The sequence below is a fragment of the Triticum urartu genome, unplaced genomic scaffold (assembly GCF_003073215.2).
Source record: "Triticum urartu cultivar G1812 unplaced genomic scaffold, Tu2.1 TuUngrouped_contig_10477, whole genome shotgun sequence".
Classification (NCBI taxonomy): Eukaryota; Viridiplantae; Streptophyta; class Magnoliopsida; order Poales; family Poaceae; genus Triticum; species Triticum urartu.
The window spans coordinates 6,595-15,160 of record NW_024111348.1 but is presented as its reverse complement, the minus strand read 5'-3'; the positions used below and the strand labels follow the sequence as shown (position 1 = coordinate 15,160).

Here is an 8,566-nt window from a genome sequence, read left to right as displayed (position 1 = left end):
TGTGGCATGCATGCATACCTTGCACCATGGAATAAAAACAAGTAATTTAATTTTTTTCTCTAATTAAGAATTGTGTGTCAAACATCATGGCATGTGGTCTCCATTCATGTAGCGACAAACTGATCATCCCTGCTGCAGCTTCCCTCGCATGCAAGCGTTGTGTCTCCTTACACGCCGAAATATTCTTTTGATCTCCTTTCTTGACAATTAGTCAGTTGAAGAGGAAACTTAAGTTAAGTGCCTCTCAAAACTATGTAAACATGAATTATGGTGAAATAGAAGAACAAAATCTTATTTTTCTAAAAAAATAATACTTTCAATCTGTATATACTGGCCCCAAACCCAAAGGAAAAATAAAAGATCTATAGAAGATATATATCAACTTCAAAAAATCTGAACTTCAGGCCAGGTCAAAATCTAGTGCCAAGAAATTTGTAATCCTTAATTTACACTCTTATACAGACCAAAGCATATGATTTGATCACCTCCAAGTTTCAATTTTACCTTTAGCCAAGACATGCTTTCTTCATGTAGATGCACGGACCAAAGCTCGAAGCATGACTAAAAATCAAGAGCAATATGATGAGTTAGAAATTAAGTAGGACAATTAACACATGGCTAACAAAAAAGGATGATGAATGAAAAGGACGATGCCGCACTACTGTCACACAGAATATGTAAAGTTCTGGTCGTGTATGTGTTGTTAGGTCAGCATAGATGTCACAATATTTGTTTGACACTTTCAGCTTGTAGTTCATTAGAATTAGCCTGAAACCTTAAAGTACAGAACAATTTCATATAGTGCAGAGCCTGCTTTCCAAAGGTATGCATATAATTGTGGATTCTATGTTTTGAAAGTTTCATCCACGTTTTTTTTCTAAGCTTTATTGGCCATATTATGATCTTAATATCAGTGTTAGTTTGTCACCAATGAACTTTCGTTAGTAGACCACTTACATACATAACTGTGACATGTCAGAGCAGAAGTAGAGCACTTGAATATCAGCATCAGTTCTTGCTTCTAAACCATCAAGTTTAGAAGTAGAAGAATGGTTTATTCATTGATGATCATGATTCCAAATAGCATAAATGAATGGCAAAGCTAGTCTGGGTAAGAATCACAGTGCAAAGCTGGCTGTGCGGCAGGGTGTGGTGGGGGGGGGGGGGATTCATGGCAGAACTTGCAATGAACATTGCTGATAGTCAAGAACAATTGTACATGCATAGTTATACCTTTTGCATTTACCATGGTCCCTAGGAACGGTTGGTGCTGTCCATTCTAGACACCTAATCCTCTGGCTGCCATATAATGTACTCCTACAAATAGTGATCACACAATGACGCAGATGAAAGTAAAATAAAATAAAGAAGAAGAAAAGGATTTTCACTACAATGGTGTGTCTCCCACGTACCTTGAAATTAAGGCCGGATGACAGCACCCGCGCAGTAGTTCTTCTGAATCCGTTGTTACTACTGAGTGCGAGAGTGTGGTCGTCTCCCGAGGTGGCTTGCGTGCTCCCGTCGGTGCTCGGTGTCACACATCCCACAGATGCATACCACCCCCCCCCTCCCTGGCTCGATCGTATCCTTTGAATCTGCCAAAAAATTCAGCGAAAACCAGCTGTTCAGTTTGTTGCGGGACCTGAAGCAACAAAATGGTCAGTACACCACACATGAATAACTCATATGGAGATTTAGACAAATCAATGATGGAGACTTGGAGAAAAGCATGCGTAGATTTTCAGGTAATTTTTTATGCACACCCAGGAAAATAACACAACTAAGAGACCAAGTAATAAACTATTATAATATGATTAGGGCCAACTTGCCAGTAATAAGAGTACCTCCCACAGCGCCGATAAAAAAGATGCCGATGACAGTAATAAGCGAAGGAGTAGTAGACCGTTACTTGATAGTAGATCATAGGCCAATGTGTATACTGTCAATCATTACTTAGTTCATGATAATAGCCACAATATTATGAACTGGATATAGAAAATTAGCAAGCTAACATAATAGAAAGGTAACATGAGATTACCTCATCGATATCATAGTTATGTTTTTCATCAAAAGATACACATGCCTTAATTTCTACACTCTAACTGAAAAGAAAAATGAAGGCTCTTTCTTTTAATATTGACACCAGAGACACACCTTAATTTTTTTCTTAAAATTTCTAGCTTAGCATAGAAACTGAACATAGTCTGATAATGCAATATCATGATCCTTAACGATTCAAATTAGGCACTGTAAAAATCTACAAAATAAATTCACTAAACCTGCTAACAAACCAATAAATTTTCCTTTGTGCTTCTAAAGGCAAGTTAGCCGAACAAGCAAATGGAACTGTTCAGTGATAGAAATACGAAAAATACTGCCAATTACATCTCTTGGAAACATTGAGAAACATCACTAAAAACAGACTGAAAAAGCAGTAGACGATGAAGCATAGATCAACTAATCAGTAGATCATCGAGTTTATCACAATGACATAAAAGAGTTACTTTTGTTCATATGTGCGTATAATGTGGCACAAAGCATAATGATCTAAAAAAATCTGCAGTAAAACAATAGCCCAGCTTCTTCCTTTCCAAGCTGCTCTCAGTCCACTCGCAGCCCATCCAACACAAGTCATCCTCGTCTGCTGAAACCATCAAGCAAAGAATACTAAGACCATGAAGCAGCAAATTGATACCTTATGCGGGAGCACCGGGAGGAGCAGGTCGTATCAGGCATAGTCCTCGGAATCCACATTCCGTGCAATTATTAGCCATCAAAATTGCTTGTTTTCGCGTGTGCTGTTCCGCCGAGATCAATCGATCAAGTAGTGGGCTCGTGGTTAGCTAGCTTCCACGGAAGCATCCACCTGCCTGCTAGCTTGCTCCTTGTACATAGCACACCATCTCATCATAAACCAATCGGCCGGCTAGCGTGGCTAACAACTCCGGCGCACCAACAGTGATCGCCTTAATTTGGGTAATGCAAAGGTTTTAGAGATGGGTGGTGATAGAGTCAGATTAGGACAGATGCTCCTCAATGTAATCGTCCAGAGGCCTCCTTGTCTCTCGATGCCGCAGGCGGCCACACTCGAAGATACGACCATGCTGGGCACCAAGGCATGGGACAGCAGCAAGGCGGTGGTTGAGAACAATGACCACATCGCCTTACGCGGAGCCGCCCGGGGCGCCCAGGAGGGGAGGAAGAAGGTGAGGGAGTGAGCTGTTGCCAAGCTTGCCGAGGAGATTAGTTGGCGGATCTTGGCATCCTGGGCAGGGAAAATTGGCGAGAAGGCTCCCTGCCGAAGCCTCATCGCGTCGAGGGCGTACGCGGCAGTGATCCCGACGGCAAAGATGGCTAGGACGGGAGCACGCCGAGGTCATGGAGGAGACCGCGTGGGCGCGAGCGCCGTTGCGATGCGCGCGTTGTGGGAGAAGACCGGAGTGATGCAGGCGTGGCGGCGCGGGATCCGGCAGGTAGTCGGACGGGTGTGGCTGGAGGTGGGGGGAGGGAAGGGAGAGGCGGAGCCAAGCGGTGGCGACGCAATCTCTAGGAACCCTAGGCGTGAGAGGGGATCGAGCGCATAGGAGAGGGAAGAGAGGAGCGTCTCGGATGGGAGTAATGGGACGAGGCAACGATAAAATAATCGGTGGGAGAGGTAGAGAGGCGAGACGAAAAATTACCCGGCGAAAAATAACCAACGAAATTAAACCGGACGAAGTGGGAGGTGGGACGAAAAAAGAAGTACCAAAGAAGTACCAAAAAATACCGGATGAGGTGGGACGAAAATAAAACCCGGAACGCGACCTACCAACTGAGACATTAGGAGTAGAGATGACTGTGAATGCTTCCTCCTTCGAGGATGTCGTGATGAAGGGATTACTCCGTAGTATCCACTTGGGGATAGAGGACTGGAAAGTATTATGTGTCGGGATAGGTTATTTTGTGTAGTAATAACCTTCTTTTTTTAGAGGAAAGGCTTTGGCCCGACTTTATAAATAAAGCCACATGGCAGCGTCACAGACCTGAATAACCCAAACAGTTAGCGAAACACCGCGAGTCCAGCGAACGAAAGCCTGGAGCAGGCGAAAGAAGTTTCAGAGCGATACATGGCACCCAGCCATACACGGCGCGCAGGCCGGAGGGGGAAAGAAGACTACCACCAAAGAGACAGAACCACCGCGGCAAAGATCATCCGTTTGGGCCCAGCCCTGAGAAGAAGGATGCCGAAGCCCGAATTTTAGCGATGAGCACGTCCAGGGCATCCCGATCGTCTTCTTTAGTCAATAATCTCCACTGCTGCAATATGATACAAGATTTGAAAAGAACGTCAGCAGGTTTAGAAGGAAAGATATGTTCAATAGTAAATTTGTTCCTAATAGTCCAAAGAGCCCAACATAAGGCACCCAAGCCAACCCATAACACCCTCTTGGTGACCCCAACCAGAACCTTGGCTAGGGTCCTAAGCTCAGAGAAGGACGAGGGATTCCAAGAGACCTGAAGCCATGAACTGACACAACTCCAAACGAACTTGGCCAGGACACAATGGAAAAAGATATGATTCGTGTTTTCCAAAGCACCACAGAGGTGACAAAATTCCGATCCCGGACCATTGCGCTTGCGAATCTGGTCAGCCACAGAAAGCCGGCGTCTGAAAGCTTGCCAAAGAAATATCTTAATCTTAGGAGGCACTTTGGACTTCTAGATATTAGAGAATCTATTCGAGGGGGTACCTCCGATTAGCCTAGAGTAAAGTGACTTGACCAAAAATCTGCCAGAAGACGAATGAGGCCAAACAACAGAATCCGGAGCCTCGGAGAGCACAGGGAAGAGGGCAGAAAGACTTTGCCAATCCTCCAACTCTTCAGGAGACAGGGAGCGGCGAAAAGCCAGGTCCCAATTATTATCCGCCACCTCCGCGATGGAGATGTCCAGCTTAGGACAGTAAGAAAACAAAACCGGGAACTGAGCAGCCAGAGGAGCATCTCCACACCACCAATCCCGCCAAAAACGAACAGACCTACCATTGCCCATGATAAATTTAACATGCTCCAAAAAAATTGGTCTGACTTTGACAAGGTTCTTCCAGAATTGAGACCCTCGTCTAGCAGAAGCAAACAAGGGGCTAGATTGAGGGAAATACTTGGCCTTGATGATAGAGTACCAAAGAGAATCGGCCCAGTAGTCATAATTTTCCACCACCACTTAATTAATAAGCATTTGTTCATCACCAACGTATTAATAATGCCTAACCCCCAAGGTTCTTAGGCCGGCACATAAGCTGCCACTTGACTAGTCCGTATTTCCGCTTATTATGCGCCGCATTCCAATAAAATGCACCTCTGTGTTTGTCAAAGCCAGCGTGGGTGCCAGCCGATAGGAGATAAAAGCCCATAAGGAACATAGGAAGGGATGAAAGGCAGGAGTTGATTAAGGCCACCTTGCCAGCGTTAGTATTGTATCTGCCGCACCAAGGAAGGACCCTGTTCCCCACTTTAGCGACAGCCGGGGCAATGTCCTTAACAAGAAGTTTAAGAGGGGAAATTGGGAGGCCCAAATATTTGAATGGAAAGGAACCTAAAGAGCAGTTAAGAAGCCTGGCCACACGCAAGGCTTCCGCATCATCAACACCAGTAACTAGAACCTCACTCTTGGAGAAGTTAATCTTCAAGCCAGAGACCGCTTCAAAGCAAAGAAGGATGAATTTCAAATTGGCAATACACGCATCATTCAGCTCAACCATAATGATCGTATCGTCGGCATACTGGAGGTGAGAAACCCCTTCCGGAATTAGATGAGAGACCACCGGACTAATGTGACCTCATTGAGCCGCCCTCGTGAGGATATAGGAAAAGGCATCGGCCACAAAGTTAAAAAGAATAGGGGAAGTAGGATCCCCTTGACGAAGACCCCTGCCATTGGCAAAAAATTTACTAATATGCCCATTCACCGACACGGCAGTGTGGCCCCCAGTGACCAACTGCATGATACGATGCACGTAAGCTCCATCAAAACCTTTCACGAGCAGGACCTGCTTCAGAAAAGACCAACTGACTGAGTCGTATGCTTTCTCAAAATCTAACTTAAGAATAATCGCTTTAGAGCTCCGAGAGTGCAGGTCATGCACAATTTCGTGCAAGGAAAGAATACCATCTAAAATAAAACGGCCCTTAATGAAAACAGATTGGAAGGGGCTAATAACTCTATGAGCAACAGGAGAAAGGCGGTTAGCAAAGCCCTTAGCCGGGAATTTGGCAAAATTATTAATCAGAGCAATAGGACGAAATTGAGAGATTAATTCAGCCCCCTTGACCTTGGGAATCAGAGTAATTACGGCGTAGTTCAAGCGGGAGATATCGATGTAACCAAGGCAAAAGCCCTGTATGACACTGCAAACCAGCTGCTTTAACTGATGCCAGAATTTTCGGAAGAAAGGGATAGAAAAGCTGTCAGGCCCGGATGCCGCATTCGGGTTAGCAGAGTTAACAATGTCCCAGATTTCCTGATCAGATAGGGGGATCATCAACGAGGCGTTGTCCTCGGCCGAAACTTTTAAACCCATGTTCCAGAGAGAAGGGGAGATCGAGAAGCCCGAAGGAGGTTTCGCCCCAAGCAAAGCAGAGAAGAAGTCCCGCACGTGATCCATAATAACAACTTGGTCCGAAGACCGCGCACCATTGATAATCAGATTGTTGATGCCACAATGCCTCCTCCGACCGTTCGCTATGGTTTCGCCCCTGAGGCCAGTAATAACCTTCTTACATGTTTGTTGGTTTCTTTTGCAAATTTTGGTCTTGAGACTTGTTCATTCTGTTTTGTAGTTACCTCTCGGAGAGTGAAGGAAAACGTGTGAATGGGTGCCATCTGGACTGAGCTAACGAAGGTAGTAACACCCCTCGGCATTTCATTTGACCTGTCGTTCCTATGCCCTATGACCGGGAGCACCAATCGAGGAAGACCAAGCCTAGTGCATCATCACGCCATCGAGGAAGACCTGAACGGGACGGCGATCGACACCTATGACAACCGCCGGATGGCCATGGCCTTCTCCCTGCTGGCCTGCACCGAGGTGCTGGTCACCATCAGGGACCTCCCACAAGACCTTCCCCAACTACTTAGACGTGCTAAGCACCTTTGTGAAGAACTAGCCTCGGAAAATCTACAACGAATTGTGCTTGCACTTTGTAGCCTGTCCATGGTCTAAGGAATTTTTACTCTTTTTGGTCTTCTCATGAGATGATGTATGAGTTTATAATATCAGTTTTGTAGTGCATGGTCCTTTTGGTAAAATCAAATCTATTGCACAGAGTATTTGTTTTACGAATATGAAATAATTTACCCTTCAATGATTTAGATGTCATGCTGCTGCTTGAGGAAGATCTTAAGCATGCAAGCTATAGGAAAGGAGGAAGCGTTCCCTCAGCACAAAGAGCATAGCTCTCAACGTAATGCTTGAAATATAATACTCAAACAAGCCCCTTTTCGATACAACCCTCTCTACTAAACATATAAAGGGTAATATTTTGACAAATTGTACCCACTTCCGGGTCGTTGCTGGAAAGTATACGCCAGTCACAGGAGTTTGCGCTACTGGGCCGGCCCAGCAAGGCGCAAGCAGCTTAGTTGTTTTATAACATGAGAGCACATTGTTTTTCGACATGCCCCATTTTTTTCCATGGCCTCATATGACCAATTCAACGAACCATGCCAAATTGTTCAAGTTTTCGACAATTTTGCACTTTCTGGAGTTTTTCTTGTGAGCAAAGGTTGATAAATGTCCAAACGTGTGGCAACATGCAAACGGTGTTAGAATTCATCCAAACCTGACATAGATGCCTACTGAGGGCATGCCCACCTGCTTGAGAAAAATGAGGTCATTTCAAGGATGTTCGAAAAAGGACCGTATTGAACGCATGATGTTCGTGTAGGCCAAAATGCCCCATATGGGAGCACGTTGTTTCTCAACATCCTTGAAATGACCTTTTTTTTACATGGCCTTGCACGACCAATTCAAGTCACCTTGCTAAGTTTTTTGTTTTTTTACAAGTTTTGTATTTTCTGGTTAACATGTAGCAACATGCATACGATGTCAGAAGTCATTCAAGCCAGGCATGGATGCCTAACATGTGCATTCCCACCTGCTTGCAGAAGTTGTGGTCATGCGTCATTTCTAAACAAAATATCATGTTCAACGGAGAGTGCTTGGGTAGGCTAGAAGGGTCCATTTGGGAGCACCTCGTTTCTTGACATCCCTTAAATGTCCCCAAATTTTTCACAACCTTGTAAGACCAATGTAATGCACCATACCAAGTTTTTTGGGTTTTCGACAAGTTTTGCATTTTCTATTGTTTCCTCAGTTAAAAAAGGCCGATAAATGTTCGGACATGTCGCAACCTACATGCGGTGTCGAAAGTCGTACAAACCAGACATGCATGTGTACCATGATCTTTTCCCACCTGCTTACAAAAGCTGGGGTCATTTTAAGGATGTCTAAAAATAGACCATACTCAACTGAGGGTGCTCCGTAGGCCAGAAGTGCCCGTTTGAAAGCATGTTATTTTTCAACATC

At 44.7% G+C, this 8,566-nt stretch overlaps 1 long non-coding RNA gene across 1 annotated transcript; it reads right to left on the bottom strand.

Moving 5' to 3' along the window:
• Positions 1 to 3,901: 3,901 nt before the first annotated feature.
• Positions 3,902 to 8,311, bottom strand: LOC125526557. Its single transcript, XR_007291775.1, has 2 exons — positions 6,752 to 8,311; positions 3,902 to 3,955 (listed from the first exon to the last, which is right to left on the bottom strand). It is a non-coding gene; the product is annotated as an uncharacterized LOC125526557 (long non-coding RNA).
• Positions 8,312 to 8,566: the final 255 nt, after the last annotated feature.